The sequence below is a fragment of the Rhinoderma darwinii genome, chromosome 3 (genome assembly GCF_050947455.1).
Source record: "Rhinoderma darwinii isolate aRhiDar2 chromosome 3, aRhiDar2.hap1, whole genome shotgun sequence".
Taxonomy (NCBI): domain Eukaryota; kingdom Metazoa; phylum Chordata; class Amphibia; order Anura; family Rhinodermatidae; genus Rhinoderma; species Rhinoderma darwinii.
This window is the reverse complement of record NC_134689.1, coordinates 93867915-93889037: the sequence shown is the minus strand read 5'-3', so window position 1 is coordinate 93889037 and position 21123 is coordinate 93867915.

The window sequence follows — 21123 nt, the reverse complement described above, 5'->3', positions numbered from 1 at the left end:
TTTCTGTGTGACTCTTTATATTGTCCGCCTGCGCTCATTACAGGCAGTTTATCTGCTTAGCAAAAGGACTTTTAGACTGCGCTGACACCTGTAATAGATATCAGCACAGTCTATGTAAGTGGAGCAGGCAGTAGACATCTCTCACCGGTGTCTGCCCATCTGCTCCATTCAGAGTATGGGAGGCAGAAGTTTTAAACTTTTCGGAATGAGGGAAAGCAAACGTGGGTGTTTCACACCCTGCTATTTTTCATATGCCCCCATAATAGTGCTGGCCAACTACAGTGCTCAATAACAATTTCAGCCACAATGACCCATACAAGAATCTTAGGATTGAATGATCTGCTCTGTCTGAGGCCTGTGAGGTAGCCGTACCTAATAAATTGCTAAGCCAACGCAGAAAGACTTTAATTATATTCAGTATAATTAAAGTATAAACCCATCTACTAAGGTAGAGACAGTAGAATTTGTTAATTATTTAGTTATGATTTATATTTTTCACTTAATTCTGGAGCATTTACGGCTTCTTATTAAAGAAATTAAGAAGTGAGATGCAAGGACAAGTTAATTATGTTTTAATAGCTTCGATTTATTACTGGAGATTTTCTACACCCATTTTTCCCTAAATTGAAGTAAATCTATCATACAAATATAATTATTGTATCAATGTATTAAACATGTTCAGTTATTTGACACCTTTCTGCACATAAATTGTTGCGCTAAACTTTTACGAGGGAGGAATACTCAGACTATACAAGAGGTGAATATTTCATATCTAGAGAGTCATTACTTTTTTAATGTACAGAAAAAAGATGACGCTAAATATAGTGTTTTGTAGTAAGTACAGACGCTGTGAGTAACATGGGGATTTTGCTATTGATTTGCCACAGATTTCCCATCTTTGCGTTGCAAAAGGTTAAACCCACCGCAAACATCAATGGAAAATCCACAACATAATAGGCATTCTGCGGATATGAAAATCTGTGCAGATGTGAATAGAGTTTTAATGACCCATTCACTAGTCAGGTACTGCAATTTGCTGTGGACGTTTGGCGTGGAATCCGCACTCAAAATTTGCAGCATATCCGCAACATTTGAACATATCATTTGTGCCGGTGAAGATCTGATCACACTGATATCATGGTGTCCGGTTTCCATCCATGGCATCTATTAAAGATATGGCAGATCCCATTGACTTGTAATTTCTATTATAACAGATTCCATTAACTTTATTTTTACAGAACAGAACACAACAGCATGCTGCACTATTATAAACACAGAAGCTCACACTCTAGAGACAATTTCTGGAGACGTCAATTAACCTGCCGTCATGACTGGGAAAGAAAACCAGAGTGCATAGAGAACATTTATGCCATGCAGGCACAGCTTCAGGGTTAACGCCCATAGGTAATCAGTCTTCACCTGAGTCTATGTCTCTGAGACTGACTCCAGCTTCCACCACTCAGGCTCGCAGGCTTAGGAGTGGGAGAGCCTATCGCAGCCTGGCCAGACTCAGCTAGCTCCCGCCCTCTCTCTATTTATACCTGCCTTTCCTGTTCCTCCTTTGCTTGTGATTCTTCTCGTGTGGTTTCCTGGCCTTGCTACAGCTTCCGACTATTTGATCCTGCTCCATACTGACCCTGGCTTACTGACTACTCTCCTGCTCTGCGTTTGGTACCTCGTACACTCCTGGTTTGACTCGGCTCGTTCACCTCTCTTGTTGCTCACGGTGTTGACGTGGGCAACTGCCCAATTTCCCTTAGCTTTGTGTACCCTTGTCTGTTTGTCTCGTGCACTTACGGAGCGTAGGGACCGCCGCCCAGTTGTACCCCGTCGCCTAGGGCGGGTCGTTGCAAGTAGGCAGGGACAGAGTGGCGGGTAGAATAGGGCTCACTTGTCCGTTTACCTACCCCTATCATTACATAATCACAAGCCCATTACCTAGTCTACCCTGGTCCCTGTCTCTACTATGGACCCCCTTGAGACCCTGGCCCAGCAAATGCAGGGTCTCTCCCTACAGGTCCAGGCCCTGGCTCAGAGGGTCAACCAGCCTGACGCTACCATGGTAGTGCCCCTCACCTCTTGAACGCCACCTCAAGTTGCCTGACCGGTTCTCAGGGGACCGGAGGACTTCTCTCCTTTCGGGAGAGTTGTAGGCTCTACTTTCGCTTAAAGCCTCACTCCTCAGGTTCTGAGAGCCAGCGGGTGGGTATAATTATGTCCCGGCTCCAGGAAGGGCCCCAAGAGTGGGCCTTCTCCTTGGCTCCTGACGCCCCTGAACTTTCCTCCGTTGATCGTTTATTTTCTGCTCTCGGACTCATTTATGACGAGACTGACAGGACTGCCTTTGCCGAGAGTCAGCTGGTGACCTTACGTCAGGGTAAGAGACCTGTTGAGGTGTATTGTTCTGACTTTAGGAAGTGGTGCGTAGCTTCTCGGTGGAATGACCCTGCCTTAAGGTGCCAGTTTAGGTTGGGTCTGTCGAACGCCCTGAAAGACCTGCTAGTTAGCTATCCCTCTTCTGACTCCCTAGACCAGGTTATGGCTTAGCGGTATGACTTGACCGATGTCTCAGGGAACGACAACTTGAACGTTTTTGTGTTTTCCCCTCTGACTCCCCCATGATGCCTCCCGAGGTCCCGTTGCTTCGCTCTTCCACGGAAGACTCGGAGGTACCAATGCAACTCGGGGCCTCCGTGTCCCCCCGACAACGTAGAGAGTTCCGCAGGAAGAATGGTCTCTGCTTCTATTGTGGGGACGACAAGCATCAAGTGAACACCTGTCCTAGGCGTAAGAATAAGCAGCCGGAAAACTTCCGCGCCTAAGTTATCATCGGGGAGGTCACTGGTATTTCCCGTAAATATGAAACATAATAAAATCTTGCTTCCATTTCAGGTCTCTTTTGGTGGTAGGTCTGCTACCGGCAGTGCCTTCGTGGATTCAGGGTCTTCTGCTAATATCATGTCTGTGGAATTTGCTATGTCTCTAGCTATGCCTTTGATTGATTTGCCTAAACCTGTCCCGGTAGTGGCTATCGACTCCACTCCTCTTGCTAATGGTTATTTTACACAGCATACCCCTGTTTTTGAACTCCTTGTTGGCTCCATGCATTTGGAGCAGTGCTCCGTACTGTTGATGCAGGGATTATCGTCCGATTTGGTTTTAGGCCTTCCCTGGTTGCAGTTGCATAATCCCACGTTTGACTGGAATACTGGGGAGCTTACCAAATGGGGTAATGAATGCTTGACTTCATGTTTTGCTGTTAATTCGATTTCTCCCCCTGAGGAGGTGAACACGCTACCTGAGTTTGTGCAGGACTTCGCTGTTTTCTCTAAGGAGGCCTCCGAAGTGTTACCTCCTCATAGAGAATACGATTGCGCTATCGAATTGGTACCAGGAGCTAAGCTCCCTAAGGGTAGGATATTTAATCTTTCTTGTCCCGAACGTGAAGCCATGAGAGAGTATATCCAGGAATGCTTGGCCAAGGGTTACATTCGCCCCTCTACTTCTCCGGTAGGTGCTGGCTTCTTCTTCGTAGGGAAGAAGGATGGTGGTCTTAGGCCATGCATTGACTACCGTAAATTGAATAAGGTCACTGTAAGGAACCAGTATCCCCTTCCTTTGATTCCTGATCTCTTTAATCAGGTTCAGGGGGCCCAATGGTTCTCTAAGTTTTATCTACGGGGGCGTATAACCTTATCCGCATCAAAGAGGGGGATGAGTGGAAGACTGCGTTTAACACGCCCGAAGGTCACTTCGAATACCTCGTCATGCCCTTTGGGTTGTGTAATGCTCCTGCGGTCTTCCAGAATTTCATAAATGAGATTTTAAGGGATTACCTGGGGGTATTTCTTGTAGTGTACCTTGATGACATACTGGTGTTTTCCAAGGACTTGTCCTCCCACATTGAGCATGTCAGGAAGGTGCTCCAGGTCCTTCGGGAAAACAAACTGTTTGCGAAAACCGAAAAATGTGTGTTTGGGGTACAGGAGATACCATTTTTGGGTCAAATCCTCACTCCTCATGAATTACGCATGGACCCCGCCAAGGTCCAGGCTGTGGCGGAATGGGTCCAACCTGCCTCCCTGAAGGCGTTACAGTGTTTCTTGGGGTTCGCTATTACAGGAGATTTATTGCTAACTTCTCGGTCATCGCTAAGCCTCTTACGGACCTCACTCGCAAAGGTGCTGATCTCCTCCACTGGCCTCCTGAGGCTGTCCAGGCTTTTGAGGTCCTTAAGAAGTGCTTTATCTCGGCCCCGGTGCTGGTTCAGCCCAACCAAATGGAGCCATTTATCGTGGAAGTTGACGCATCCGAGGTGGGAGTGGGGGCTGTCTTGTCCCAGGGTACCAGGTCCCTCACCCATCTCCGTCCCTGTGCCTACTTCTCCAGGAAGTTTTCGCCCACTGAGAGTAACTATGATATTTGCAACCGCAAACTCTTAGCCATTAAATGGGCATTTGAAGAGTGGCGCCACTTCCTGGAGGGGGCTAGGCACCAGGTAACGGTCCTTACCGACCACAAGAATCTGGTTTTCCTAGAATCTGCCCGGAGGCTTAACCCGAGACAAGCTCGATGGGCGCTATTTTTTACCAGATTCAACTTTTTGGTTACCTATAGGGCTGGGTCTAAAAATATTAAGGCCGATGCACTGTCACGTAGTTTCATGGCCAGCCCCCCTTCTTGTATTCTGCCTCCTGGTATAATCATTTCTTCTATTGATTCTGATTTAGTCTCAGAAATTGCGGCTGTTTAAGGTTCAGCCCCCGGGAACCTTCCTAAGGACAAGCTGTTTGTTCCCCTGCAATTCCGGCTAAGGGTACTTAGGGAAAATCATGACTCCGCACTATCTGGTCATCCAGGCGTCCTGGGTACCAAACACCTCATTGCTAGAAACTATTGGTGGCCTGGGTTGCCTAAAGACGTTAAGGCCTACGTCGCCGCTTGTGAGGTTTGTGCTAGGTCCAAGACTCCCAGGTCCCGACCAGCGGGCTTACTACGTTCTTTGCCCATTCCCCAGAGACCTTGGACCCATATCTCCATGGATTTTATCACCGATTTGCCTCCATCTCAAAGCAAGTCGGTGGTGTGGGTTGTAGTAGACCGCTTCAGTAAGATGTGCCACTTTGTGCCCCTCAAGAAACTACCCAATGCCAAGACGTTAGCTACCTTGTTTGTCAAACACATCCTGCGTCTCCATGGGGTCCCTGTCAATATTGTTTCGGACAGAGGGGTAGAATTTGTTTCATTGTTTTGGAGAGCCTTCTGTAAAAAGTTGGAGATTGATCTGTCCTTCTCCTCTGCCTTCCATCCTGAAACTAATGGCCAAACCGAGAGGACTAATCAATCTCTAGAACAATATTTAAGGTGTTTTATCTCTGACTGTCAATATGATTGGGTCTCATTCATTCCCCTCGCCGAATTTTCCCTTAATAACCGGGTCAGTAACTCGTCAGGGGTCTCCCCCTTTTTCTGTAATTTTGGGTTTAATCCACGGTTCTCCTCCATTTCACCTGGTAGTTCCAACAATCCCGAGGTAGAGGTTGTTCATCGGGAACTGTGCACAGTCTGGGCCCAGGTTCAGAAGAACCTAGAGGCATCCCAGAGCATACAAAAAACTCAGGCAGATAGAAGACGTTCTGCTAACCCCTTGTTTATGGTCGGGGATCTGGTGTGGTTATCGTCTAGGAACTTGCGCCTTAAGGTCCCGTCCAAGAAATTTGCTCCCCGGTTTATTGGGCCGTATAAGGTCATTGAAGTCCTCAATCCTGTCTCCTTCCGACTGGAGTTGCCCCCATCTTTTCGAATACACGACGTGTTTCATGCCTCCCTCCTTAAACGCTGCTCCCCGTCCTTGGCTCCCTCGAGGAAAGCTCCTGTTCCCGTTCTCACCCCTGAGGGGGTGGAATTCGAGGTGGCCAAGATTGTGGACAGCAAGATGGTCCAAAGCTCCCTCCAGTACCTGGTCCATTGGAGAGGATACGGGCCTGAGGAGAGGACTTGGGTACCCGCCTGGGATGTTCACGCTGGGGTATTGGTCAGGAAGTTCCACCTTCGTTTCCCCAATAAACCAGGTCCACTTAGAAAGGGTCCGGTGGCCCCTCATAAAAGGGGGGGTACTGTAAAGGATCTGCCAGGCACAGCTTCGGGGTTAACGCCCATAGGTAATCAGTCTTCACCTGAGTCTATGTCTCTGAGACTGACTCCAGCTTCCACCACTCAGGCTGGCAGGCTTAGGAGTGGGAGAGCCTATCGCAGCCTGGCCAGACTCAGCTAGCTCCCGCCCTCTCTCTATTTATACCTGCCTTTCCTGTTTCTCCTTTGCTTGTGATTCTTCTCGTGTGGTTTCCTGGCCTTGCTACAGCTTCCGACTATTTGATCCTGCTCCATACTGACCCTGGCTTACTGACTACTCTCCTGCTCTGCGTTTGGTACCTCGTACACTCCTGGTTTGACTCGGCTCGTTCACCTCTCTTGTTGCTCACGGTGTTGCCGTGGGCAACTGCCCCATTTCCCTTAGCTTTGTGTACCCTTGCCTGTTTGTCTCGTGCACTTACGGAGCGTAGGGACCGCCGCCCAGTTGTACCCCGTCGCCTAGGGTGGGTCGTTGCAAGTAGGCAGGGACAGAGTGGCGGGTAGAATAGGGCTCACTTGTCCGTTTCCCTACCACTATCATTACAGAAGGTGCCCTAGCTAAATTGAAAACTGATAGTGCCAACCTATGATGCACCAAGCGTCCTGTCTGTCTGTCTGTCTATCCGTTTACTGCCAATAGTTATCTCCCAGTGCTATAAACATACCGTAAATTCTTGTTAAAGTTCTTCTTTGGGATATAAATAACATCCTTTATTTTCCGCCTGTTGTGTCAGTTTGTTTTTATACTACCATCTTTACTATTTTATTTTTGGTTAATGAGCAAAATGGAGCCGTTCTCATGATGAATGGGTTGGCATGGCTGTCGAGCACTCTGGACTGCAATGATTGATCTGCTTTGGCTTTGTAGCTGCGATGTAATAAGAGCAAAACGGAAAAAACCACAAGTGAATTTGTTTGGTCTACATCCATACGTATACCTCTAAATAAGATTTTTTTTTTTGTTAAATACCAATACCAGTTTATTAAGATGATATACAACTGCGCAGGACTAGGCAATGACCTATTGCCTGGTGGTAATAGAATGAATTGAAAACTAAATAAATTATATAGCAAATAACTCACCATATTGTTACCTGTGACGGAATGAGAGAAGGGCTCAGAGGTCGTGAGGTTTAGGTAACCTTTCTCAACCTTGGTCTAATGGCACACTTTACTTTCTGAATTTCATTACATCGCCAGGCACAGAATAAAAAAGGTTTCATCAACTCTTTATCCCTCAGGCAAATTATTCTGAACACGTTCTCCACGGTGTCTGAGTCAGCTCACGTAATTATGGATATGACAAATCTGTAGACTTTTTGGTAAGGGGGAAGGGAAAGAGGGAATGATATTGTAGTCAGTAACTGAGATCTGGGGCTATTTGTGGCAATGGTACATCATTACTTTACTGTAGAAATCCTACATTTAATTTTTGATCTAACGTTGTATATTTTTATATTAATTGTAGGGCTATGTGTATTGATCCATGATTGGAATATATTAACGGCATGTGATTAGTCATTTGTAAGCATGGTTTACAGTTAGTATTCATTCTAACGGGAAATGATCATATGATAATATATTACAGGGGTACTAAGGCCTGCGGTCAGGTGATGGTCCGAGCCGGACACCAACAGTAAAGGTGTTGTCTTGTTAATGTTTTGCAAACTTCGTAGAACTATTTACAGAAAGATTTTTTTTTTTTTTTAGATGGATAACCAGACAAGACTCCCAAATTATTTTATACTAGTCTGCAATATTAATTAAGACTCCAAGCCCCTAAACTCATCCAGATCCCAGAGCGGACACCTAAACTCATTCAGACCCCAGATCAGACATTCAGATCCCATGCCAGACCCTTAAAATGAATTCAGATCCCAGAACAAACCCCTAAAATTAATTCAGACCCCAGACCAGACCCCTAAAATAATCAAACCAAATAAAAAATAAAGAAAAATACATGAAACCGGGTCCTCTTCACTTCTAAACGCAACGTCCTTTGCTGGCGAGCGTCAGGACCTTATGTGCTAGGTCCCAGCAATAGTTCTCCTGCTGACAGCAGACCGGCAGTCAAACATGCATTGTAAGAATCCCTGCCCTCTTCCCATGCATCTATGATGACAGGTCTGCGGGGTCCGAACAGTTGGCGTCCCTGATCCAGATTTGGATAGCGGCCTGTCAGTTGAGTATTATACGTATATCACATTATATGGGCACAGAGAAGATTAAATACATTTAACAAAAGAGAAATGCATTTAGAAATGGTTAATGAGGAATATCTGAATTGTTCTATGCAATAGAATTGCTTTAATCATGACAAATAATCTCAGCCACCTTCCACTGACAAACTAACCCTCTCAAATATATAATCTTATCTATATAATACTGATAGATTTACACTTATTATCCTGTTAAATTAGTCAAGTTGTCCAATAAGAATAATATGGCTGCTTTTTTCCATCAACAGCACCACACCTGTCCAGAGTGTCATGACGTGAGGTGTGGACCCTCTGGGCCGTACCGTGTAGCGGGATAGCAGCTGGCGAAAAAGGTATAGGCAATGTCTATAGTTCTGGAAAGGGTAGCTGAGGCAACGTACACAGTAGCGGTGGTTTCAGGCTGAGATGAGGCTCCGGCAGTAGGCAGGCACCATGCGGGGTGCAACACATCAGATGCAGCAGAGAGCACAACACGACTCCAACACTTTAAGGCACAGGCACACGGTAGCACAGGATATGGGGTACTGGAAGCAGGAACGGAAAACTGGGAACTGGGAAACACTAAGGGACCATTTGCAAAGATAGACTAGGGTAACACAACAATGCTCAGGCAATGAATGGAAGGGTATAACCATTTTTATAGTCCAGAGGAATTCTGGGCTAATTTGCAGATATTCTGCATGTGCACATACTGGCCCTTTAAGGCCGAGCACGCGAGTGCGCGCGCACCCGGCAGGAGCCAGTACCTTGATGCGGAAGGGAGTGCCGGGTTCTCCCAGGAGGGAGATGCCGCCCGGCACTCAATCGTCTATGGCCGCCATCAGGGCAGTACTGACGGTACTGTCGTCAGTGGCCCAGTCATAAATTTGAAAAAACAGGGGCCCGTGCTCCACTGCTGGAATTAATTTGCTCACGGGCCCTTATTATTTCACTTTGGTGAAAGGAACAGGTCCCATCATGGAGCCGGGGCCCGTTCTTTGCATCAAACTAAAATCATAAGGGCCTGCTATTCACATGGTGCCCTCCTCTCCACAGCGGCGTGACAGCGTGTGAGGAGGAGACAAGGAGGGGAGATGTCATGAATGCAGCGGGAGGCGTCAAGCAGCAACAGCAGAAGAAGACCTCTGAAACCATGAGCAGGGCCGCCATCAGGAATTTCTGGCCCCATAGAGCCAAGATGTCTGGGCACCCCCTCCATTACCGGGGGTGGACAATGGAAAGTGTGGCACTCACGTTTGTAGGTTATACGCATTAACTGATTTTGGTGCTGATGTCAATTACAGTGAACGAAACCATGGAGCAGGCAGTCACCGGTTAATGCTCTGGATTTTGATCTATTTAGCCAAAATGTATCCGACTGTATGGCATACAGTGGGATACGTCGCACGGGCAATGGCCCAGGGGAAACTACTGAAGCCTTCTACTAGCGCTCTGCCCAGGGACTATGGCGCTGTTCCTGTTGTCCATATACGTAAAGTGATGTCCGAAGCTTTGCAAAGCCTAAGTAAACGTTGGCAACGCTCTGGCCAGGGATTCCGGCCCTGGAGAATCCCCTAACGTCACTTTACATATATAGGAAATATATAACCCCAGCACACACACAGAGGTACGCAAAAGATCCAGATGCAAACAAATTTAAGTTTTATTGCAACAAAAGATGGTAAAGTTGAGGTGGAAAGCGACTTGGTAAAGACGTTTCGGCCAAACCTCGGCCTTTGTCACGGTCGCTAAAATGATAAAGAATAAAATGCTTTTACAAAGTTGGCAATAAAATTTACAAAAATACAGTATGAACAAATGAAAAATAATAATATGAAATAACATATATAGATGAGTTATCTCTGTTTACATGAAATTATATAGAGCTGTCACCTCAGATATACACAGAGAACAATTATTATACATCATAAGGAAAAATAAATAAGGAAAAATAAAAATATTTTAATACTGAACTGTATAAAGAAAATTGCGTGATCAATTAGTGGAACCCGTAACACAAGAATTAAGGAAATCATAATCATCTATGAAAGAATAAGTCATAATGATCTATAAAAAACAAGACTAGGGGCTGAATAGCCAGAACAAAATGAAGTTAAATCTGCTCAAGGAGGATATAGCAGTATATAACTGTATGTGGCATAAACAATCTGGAAACCTCTGATGGTAATGCAATACTTAGGTTACATATATTGATTTCGTTTTGTTATTGTGGTGGGGAGAGGAAAGAGTCCTCACTGTAGACCATACCATAAAGTACCGGTAGAAAATAAAGGATAGTGTGGAAAGGAACAAACACTAGAGGATAAACTAAAGGGAGAAAGTGAGAGAAAGTGTTAGAAGAATTTTCCATACTTATCAATAATGATTCAAGTTTTCATCCCAATAAGAGTTTTATTCTCATCGATGAGGAGACAAGTCGAAATCAGCAGTTGTCTGCCTTCATTACATAAGCATAGGTTTATATACACATATACCAAATGAAAACCGTTTGTGGCTTTCCTGTCATATGAAATGTTACACTTCAGAATGAGATTAGGCCACGTTGGACTTCCTCTGGAGATTGCAATCTTTATTAAGAAGTCCAACCGACTTACACACTTAAGAATATAACATATTTAACCCTTTGTTAGCTAAAGCATTTTCTGAGAACCCTGCATGCACATTTAATATCTATTACATGAAGTAACAATAAATTTAAAATAAAACTATTCTAACATTCCCTCCTCTTATAAATTTATGTAGACATGATCTGTAAGATTATCCAGGACAGGTTCTCTTCTTTTGAATCTCTTGGCACATTGTCTTTGTCACTGAGGTCTCAATTAATCTTTGGATCAATCCTCTTATGCAGAGTGTCGCATCGACAAACAGTCAATATACTGGCAACAACGGCAATGGTCATGAGTACAGATGTTACCAGGCCAGTCCATTTTCCAAACTATCCCTCAATCCATGAGGTGAAGATGTCATTTATTCTGGAGTTTTCCTGCAAGCTCTTCGGACAGGGAATTGAGTCCTTCCAATGCCTTGGTAATACTGCCATCAGGAGCTGTATTATTGGTAATAAAAGTACAACAGACATTTTGCAGACACCCCCTTTCTCTGCTAGTAACATATCCAGGGTTATTCTATTTTGCCATGTCATTAAAGATATAGGTCCCAACTGATCTGCAATGCCCTTTATTGCATCTCTGGTAAAATTAACAAATCTCTGTTGATTGTAATAAATATAATAATCCAGTCGACATTCTTATTTATCGTAGACCACCAGAAAAGTACAGACTCGCAGCCTGATGCAATCTGATTTTGGGCCTTAAACTCATTTGGCCCCCCGTAGGGTACTTGTACTTCATCTATGTATATTCTATGGTCAAAGGAACTTCCAGGGATCTACCACTTATAGCGATTCAGATAGTCTCCAGGGCGTTTTCTCCTTCTCTGAAACTCAGGTGCTAAAAACAAGTCGAATGGCATCAGAATCTGAACCAGAGTACAGCCTCCCTGCCACTTGGCCTTCCTTCTTCACATAGCCACCAGAGATCAGTCCTTGCCCTTGTCTGGTTGGTAAACCAATTAGAGGAGTAATTACCATTATCGGTCACAAAATTGTTCAGCGAGGTTCCCTACTTTCTTACCTTGCCCATTCCTCAGAAAGCAGGTGTAGTTGCCTGGGTAAGCCACTACTAAGGGAGGGATTTCATCTCTCCCCACAGGTGGGTACAATAAAGAGAATGTCTTACATCACCTGGATTATATGATGCATTATATAAAGATAACACGCATTGCAGACATTGTGGGTTCTCCTTATCTGATAGCATTAAAGATATAGTAGCCAGATGAGGCCTGACTTTTGCACAAGCGATACAGTTAGTTCTATTATTTTGGATTGCAGTGTATCTCATCCAGACTAACCATTCATGTTTATCACTGTAACCTGTTTCTAATGTCAATTTATCTTCATAAGTGAAGTTGGCCAGACTGACTATAAAGGGTCAGTCTATCTTTGGAGCTAAAAAACTTTCAGTTGCAAGAAATGCCCTATAGGCCAGTACCTGAAACATCAATTCCTATATCATATAGTCCCTTATCCTTTTTATTAGGGTATTTACATAGATAGTACAAATGTATTTATCTGAATATGCGCTAGTTTGTAAGCTATGTTTCTATCCTTGCATTGATCTATAACACAGCGCGGAAATCTATTTCATACATTGCAGTCTTACCTTCAGTGAAATTAAAATATTTAACTCTTTAAGCTAAGTCTTTAGGAAATCATACTCTGACCCTGTGTCCCAGGGATCCCATACCTTTGGTTGACACACCTTGGACCCCCATAAGATACCTAGAATAACATATAACATTTTGCCCTGTCTCCTCCCAGGCTCTGGATGTTTTCTTCGCTGAAGTTTGAGACCAGTCACTTCTAACAAATGACCACCCTTTGTAATCAGTCTTTTATAGCCTAGGAGGATAGTGGCAATTCCCTAACTACCTTACAGTGTTATAATTGTATCCAAGAGGTACGTTCGGCTATCTGTACGGCCGTAGGTGTGGTAAGCAGAACCTGATATGATCTTTTTAAATGAAAATAATATCCAATTTCCTGGCTTCACAGGTTCAGGTTCAGGTACAGGTACACCTGGAATACAATTAGAGATAGAAACTTCCTTGTTGGTTAGCATTTTTGCCATAAATTCAACAAGTGTAAAATCAAACTCTTCATCCATCCTAGAGAATGGATGTAACTGTGGTATTACAAATAGTCTACCCATTTGGTGAATACATCAATAATCACTAAACAATATTTCTTCCCTTTGGGTTTCGCATAAGAACTAATGTCAAAAATAACTATTTTAATAACATGCGAAATCAGCATTAATATACTTGTCTTAAAGAAACAATATCTTTCTTATTCACTACATAAGAACAAGATGGGGTCTCCAGACAAGATGACTGCTGCACAAAATAAATTAATCTAAACATTATTTTAATCACTTTCATTTTTCCCACCTTTTGTTTATTTTAGGACATTTTGTACCCAAGCCAGGTACTTAAAATAGGGCTTATCCCCCTTACGGACTTTATTTTCTTAGCTTGCTCTGCGTTCATACTTGTCCTGCATAATGCCAAAAAAGGTCTATACAGTGGCAACAGGCTAGGCCAACTACTTGGCAAATGCCAAGGGAGCAGTGTCCAATCTGTCGGACACTTTCTCTATATTATGAGCATTCTTTACGCTAAACCTACTAATATTGGCAATAATCCAAATTTCTCCTCCACGGTATATATTGGACATAATTGTTGCACAGTCACTTACTGTCCTAATGGGACTTTTACCCCTGCAGATATAACAGGTTATGGGCAGCATCTTCCTCAAACCTAAAGACACCCAGGTCACATGACCTCTGGGCTCTCATTGCTGCCATGTACTTCTTACTTATGAGTGACAACAACCAGTGACCTTCACCTCATACCTCAAGTTGTTATTCACAATACCGTGACATATTTACATACATTATAATTATAAACCTCAGACAATATAAACAATAGGGTCTCAACTAAGAAAATAATACTATCACCAATCTCATGCTATCACCCCTCAGGTTTGGGTCTCATCAGTTCATTGACAAGTCTTGTACATCAAATCAAACAAACACCTTTATAAGAAAAACTTCTCTGTCCCTCTGGACAGGGCACATAGATAATATGTAGTTACTGGGTACATTTTATGTCACACATGTTGTTACCCTTTTCAGCAGGATTTGTACCTTGATCTGAGCTGATTATCTATAACATCTTCTACTCACAGAAATATTCACATATACCATACGTTTTATCTGACAAGTGTCTCAAATAAAATTTCTTCTTGCATACTCTGAGATTCAAATTAACACCCTTATACATATTCCAAATATCTTAGGAAGCAAAAACAACTTCAATGAAATCCATACAAATGTGTTAGAATGGATATTGTGGATTTGGGAACTGTTCTCTTTTTGGTCTTACATTCCCCTGTGAATTATATTTGGCGCATGTTAAACTAGTTAAACGAAATTTTTTTTTTAGAGTAGTTAGTAAAGCCATATGCCGTGAACACTTTATATATGATCTCTACCATCCCCCCTGTTGAGACATGGCTTGTCCCATGGCTCAATATAACTGCACATCTGAATAAGTTGCTGGGTAGGATGTATTTGTTCTTACAAGATCCATCTACAAACAGTATGAGATCACTATCTAGTAGTGGAATGTCTTTAAGATCTGATCTTGGTAACACTCTTTCTGCTATGGAGGATCGGCAATCATGTGGTGCACCATCCTCCGCAGTAGACATCAAGGTCGAAAAATTTAAAGTGGTACATCTTTCTATCATAAATAACACTAATGTGAAGCTCTTATAGCTTCTGCGGCGGCTACAACTGATTGAAAACAGGGAGGTAAGGCTCTAGCTACTGGGTCGAGTTTTGATGAGTAGTAATCTAGAGGTCTATCTTTTCCCCCACACTCCTGTGTTAGCACTGAAGTCATGTATCCATTTTTACAATCTATTGTGGATTTGAAAAAAAATCTTTGTTGTTTTTTTTTTTTTTTAATAATCAGTTAGTCCAAGCACTGAAGAGCCTACAAGAACCTGTTTTATCTGAAAAAAAAAAATGCCTCTTCATAAATCAAAGACATCAATGGTCCTGTAATATCAGCATAATTGGCTATCCAACTCCTGTAGAAGTTAGTCATACCCAAAAAGGACATCATTTGTCTTTTTGTCAGAGGTTTCGGTGCTTGGAGTATCACTGGCTTTCTTCCTTCATCTAGATGTTTACCTTCATGGATAATATGGTGTATGGAATGCCTGTGTGATGCCGAGGCTAGTAAGTATATGCCCTAATACTTCTCCTATGAAGTGGGTTCTTCTGTCACTCTCAATTACTTCAGGAACTCCATAGCGGCATACTACTTCACTGAGTATTTTCCTAGCAGTGTTTTTAGCTATGTTTTTTGGTTACTGGCCATGCCTCAGGCCAATTTGAAAACATTTCAATAGATACAAGGACATATTCATATACACTCATCTCGGGTAGCTGTATGTAGTCCACCTGCAGTCGCTGGAAGAGGTAATCAAGGCGAGGCGTGTGCTTACTGGGTGTTTTTATCATTTTTCCGGGGTTGTGTCTGACACATGTCAGGCCGCCCTCTACATGTTGAGCAGCTGCGTTCTGAAATCCAGGTGCAAACCAGTGTTGTATTGGTTTGCCTGCTGCAGTCAGAAAGCCTCTTACTCGCCATATTGTGTCATAATCGTGTGAGACTCCAAAGGTGTACCTCGAGTCTATATAGACATTCACCCTTTTACCTGTGCCCAACTTACATGCTTCTGCGAGTGCCATGAGTACTGCTTCCTGGGCAGAGCTGCTGGAGGGCAGTGACTTTTGCAGCACTGTCTTACCTTCCTGGACTAATGCATACCCGGTGGTGAAATGTCCTGTCAGCTCATTCCAGTATCTGGATCCGTCTACAAAATACTGAACATCATAGTTAGTCAGACGTTCATCAGTGACACCCGGTAACCCTTGGGATTCAAGTTACATTAAACTGTGACAATCAGACTCATGTTCCATATCAAACAAGACATTGTCATTTGCAAGTTTGTAGATTTAAGGAAGCGGTATTTATAACTTTAAAACCTGATTTTATACAGCTAACTTTAATTTCTTAAAAAGTCAGTCTATTTACACAATCTTGTACTTTAGTTCAATGTTCTAGGACTTTTTACACACTAATTTTACATATAATAATAATTTGAAATTCAATTAATTCAGTTCTTAATCTGGATTGAGAAAAACATCTCACATCAAACAGTACACAATTTCATTTCCTCCCCAGACTAGTCTGCAACAAACACCCTGTATACACGGACACACACCCTGTATACACGGGGACACACGCTGTATACATGTCTACATCATACTTCTTGTTATCATCCACCTTACTCATTGCAATGTACCTATCTGTATTACTCTTTATCACTACTACAGTCACTATTATTGAATGCTATTATTTTATGCACATGCTATACATATCAACATTTATTGACACACTCTTCTATAGTTCTGCTTTTCCGATCATTTCATGGTCTTTCAACCAGCCAGCATTCTGTTCTATGAAAGTTTTTCATCTTGAACTATATAAACAACCTTCTTTAACATTCCTTATCATTTTAACATTCTGTCAACCTTCTACCTTGTTCTCCTTTGTGAGATTCTTCCAACCGTCGTCTTACACAATCAAAACCACACTTCTCTTTTTCCTTCACTAAATTATAACATTCAATTACCCTCAAAGTCCTTTTAAATCCAAATTTGCCACACCCTTATCATCATCATCATTTTACATTCACCACATCTAATTTGTGCATATACTTAACATCCCCTTCTAAAGGAATATTTAATACTTTTTAACACAAACAACCACATCCTGAAACTGTCCCTGATACGTTACACATGTTACGAGCAGTGTCCTTTTGAAAGTAAATCTAATTTAGCAATTTTAGTATATGTCGATCTCTCTATTTAATGGACACCTAAATAGTTTATTTTCTTTTTTTTCTAGAATAGGCGTCTTACGAGCACTTTTTATATTAAAAGATTTGATTAACTTTGTATCCTATATCAATTATTTTGACTATTCTCCAACCTTCAGTAGAAATAGCCACATTAATCCAAACATACAATCAGAATAAAACATTCTAAAACAATCTGGTGTGCCTTTGTTCTTTTCTAATATTTTCAATAGATGTTAATCCATCTTTTTGCTATGTGACAATTTGACTTACTAATATTAATTTATCCCTTTATTCTATTTGTTCTTGGTTCTATGATCTGACTCTAATTTGATCTCATTCAAAGAGTCTTGTAGAATTTTGATGGTCAGTTGGGAATATTGAATAACAGTGTTCGCTGCACCAAAACGTTATTCTCCCTGGACTGTAGGACTCGCTGCACTCTACACGCCTAGAGCTGCTTACGAAAACACAGTCCCAAGACAGTAATGTCGCTCACCCAAGGTGACCACGACACGAAAATGTGAAACACTGTCTCAACTCTCACTTTTATCACATTTAGACAAGACACATGATTAACGATTAACAAACAGACAAATTCGATATGAATAACAAAACCTACTATCATATTCTATATTTCTGTATACCTCGTATATCTTGACCACAAGGTATTTTCACCAAAGTTTCACAGTACACACACAAAACACAACAATATTTACAAGTATAATGCTGATCAGTCATATACTTCATGTTCCTGGGTGTTTTACAGTATTTTTCCTACTGATTTGTCCTTGTAACAATTTTACAAAGGACCATTCCTAATCGGACTCCCTTATACACACAGGGTTTTATTTATTTAACCTTCATACATTCAATCTTCACAGTCAAGGAGTCTCATATATGTTTCATCTAGAACAACCATTTCTTTCAACTGCACCAAAGAAATACTTGATTACCTTAAAACTTCTGGTGTCGGGGGCGTCCAGAGACAATAAGAGACTGGTCAGACCAGCAGCAGATGTCCTGGATGTGTCTTTACACCACAGTTTGAAAGTCTTTATCTTTCTTTAACTTTGGATTTAGTTTATCTCAATCATTCAATACTTTTAGTCACAATCATAAACTTTATAGAACAAATAATCATAATACTCTATAAGAAACAATCATAATACTCTATAAGAAATAATCATAATACTTATTCTATAGGAGATCCTCCAAATCTCCAAGTACTTTATCTTTTACGTGCTGCACGGAGTTATTTATTACCTGTAGCCTTCTCACACAGGCTATGGACTACTAACCTCGAGAACCGCTATTCCCAGGTTTTTATATTAAGACCTCTGCTTAATATAACTAAGACCCAGTCTTAGTACCTAAGTTCCAACTCAGGTTTTTTACGTTATCTTTTTTTTTTTGTTTTTTTATCACATAACCTTATAACATCTAAATATGAAAAATAATAAAAACACATATATACAAAATTATATTACCGTTATTCAGATGAAAACTCGAATCCTCAATTCTCCTTACTATGTTCTTTTAAAAACCGTCATTCCACACCTCGTCCCTCCGTCTGACTGGCCTCTTTTTAACGGTAATTTAACCGGAGGTCTTTGAATTAAGTGAGTATTTTGATGACTCACCCCGTGCACGGTGTACAGTCCTCGGGTGGACGAGGGTCTGGAAATATTGGTTTCCGGCTTCGAAGGACCAAGATGTTAGAAGAATTTTCCATACTTATCAATAATGATTCAAGTTTTCATCCCAATAAGAGTTTTATTCTCATCGATGAGGAGACAAGTCGAAATCAGCAGTTGTCTGCCTTCATTACATAAGCATAGGTTTATATACACATATACCAAATGAAAACCGTTTGTGGCTTTCCTGTCATATGAAATGTTACACTTCAGAATGAGATTAGGCCACTTTCCTCTGGAGATTGCAATCTTTATTAAGAAGTCCAACCGACTTACACACTTAAGAATATAACATATTTAACCCTTTGTTAGCTAAAGCATTTTCTGAGAACCCTGCATGCACATTTAATATCTATTACATGAAGTAACAATAAATTTAAAATAAAACTATTCTAACAGAAAGTAAAAGGAAAGACATGTGCTGCTGTACCTGTAAGACATATCACTGGTATGGGTTGTCCGCCGGATATTCCCTGTGTGTCTGTGCTATGTGAGTTGCGTCTGTGTTTATACCAGACCAACCGGAACTGACGTGGTCAGTGGTACAGCCAGAGCCGTCTAACAGCTGATACTTGAGTGCAGTGAATATTCATGAGGTCATTATAGCAAGAGACCGTGAAAAAGAAACCTTCTGGGAGTATTGACAGAGCCGTCTAGCTGCTGATATGTGAGTGCAGTGAATATTCATGAGGTAATTATAGTAAGGGACTGTGGAGAAAGAGAGCAAAGGGACCTAGCAGCTGATGTGAGTGCAATGAATATTCCTGAGGTTATTATAGTAAGAATGTGTGTTAGTGTGTGTATATATGTGAGTGGCATGTAATGAAGGAATATAACTATATAGAGAAGTATGTTGACAGAAACTGATCGGACGCTATCTAGTTGCCATGACAACGAACCAGAGAAGGAAAGGGACCGTATATATCTGAAGGTATAGATTATCTCAACCCATGTGTATGAGATGTCAATGTAAGGATAGATGTAGGAACGGTATAGAAGGTGATAGTAGTCATGGCAACATATAGAGAGAAGGGAAAATTAGAAAAAATAAAATAAAAATCAGAAAAAATATATATGTATAAAAATGAAGGAATAAAGATGAAATTTGACAGCCGGTTTTATGGTACTTTTACCTGGTCCGTGTGGATGTGTTTTTTCTCTAGCGTGTCTAGAAACAGAAAAGACAACAAGTTAGAATATGCAAGTCAAACAAGATATAGGAACTGGCATTAATACATGAACTGCACAGAAGATAATAGGGTTTTGTATCAATTCATTAGGTCAAATTCCCTATTGAGACCCCTGGGAGTTAGGGTTTGTAATGTATGTATCCAGTAGGATTCCCGCTCCTTAAGTAAATGTATGTGGTTGCCACCTCTACGTGGTTGAGGAACGTGTTCAAGTATCTGGAACTGAAATTGGGAAAGTTGATGATTAGCCTTACTGAAGTGGTCTGGTAATGGTAACCAGTTTTTATTACAGCGGATAGTAGATTTGTGGCTTGTTATGCGATCCCTAATGTGTTGTGTGGTTTCGCCCACATATATTAGCCCACACGGGCACTTTACCAGCTATACCACAAAATTGGTATCACATGTATAGAAGCCTTTTATGGGAAAAGATTTATTCGTGTGGGGATGCTGGAACCGATCACCCTTGATAACGTTGGAGCAGCATGAGCAATGGAGGCATGGGAAAGTTCCATTGTGTCTGGGTCGTAAGAAAGTTTGTCTGGGCAATTTAGTGTTGCTGCCAATGTCTGCTCTAACCAATCTATCCCTGAAATTGGGTGGGCGTTTGAGGCACATCATAGCAGGCGACATAAATTCTTGAATGGTCGGGTAGGCCGTACTGAGGTGGTGCCAATATTTTCTAATAATTTGTTGGAATTTTGGAACCAAAAGGTGATATGTATGTACAAACGGGATTCTATTTAGTTTAGTGTCGTTGCGGGTGGTACGAGGTGTGTGATCTTCTTGAATCATATTATGCAGTTCTTGTTGAAGTATCCGTGAAGGATAACCTCTGTCTTTGAATTTGTCAGTCATTTCTTGTAATCTAGTGTGTCGTGTTGTCTCATCTGTTACAATCCTAGAGATGCGTTTATATTGAGATTTAGGAAGTGAGGTTTTAGTTTTATACGGATGGTTACTCTGGAAATGGAGCAGGCCATTTCTGTCTGTAGGTTTGGTATATAGATCGACAACTAGATGGCCAGTGTTATTTTTCTTAACCAACGTGTCCAGGAAGCTTATCTCCTGTGAACTCTGATTTAATGTAAATTGTAGACCCTCACGTATGGTGTTAATTTCCTGGACAAAATCTATGGCAGATTGTTCAGTACCTTTCCATATGCAAAATATATCATTTATATATCGATGCCAGCAGATTGCATTATCCCTGAATCTAGGATTGGTGTAAATGTGGGTAGATTCGAATTCTGCCATGTAGGCATTGGCATATGGAGGAGCCATGTTAGAACCCATAGCAGTGCCATTGCATATATAGACAGTAATGT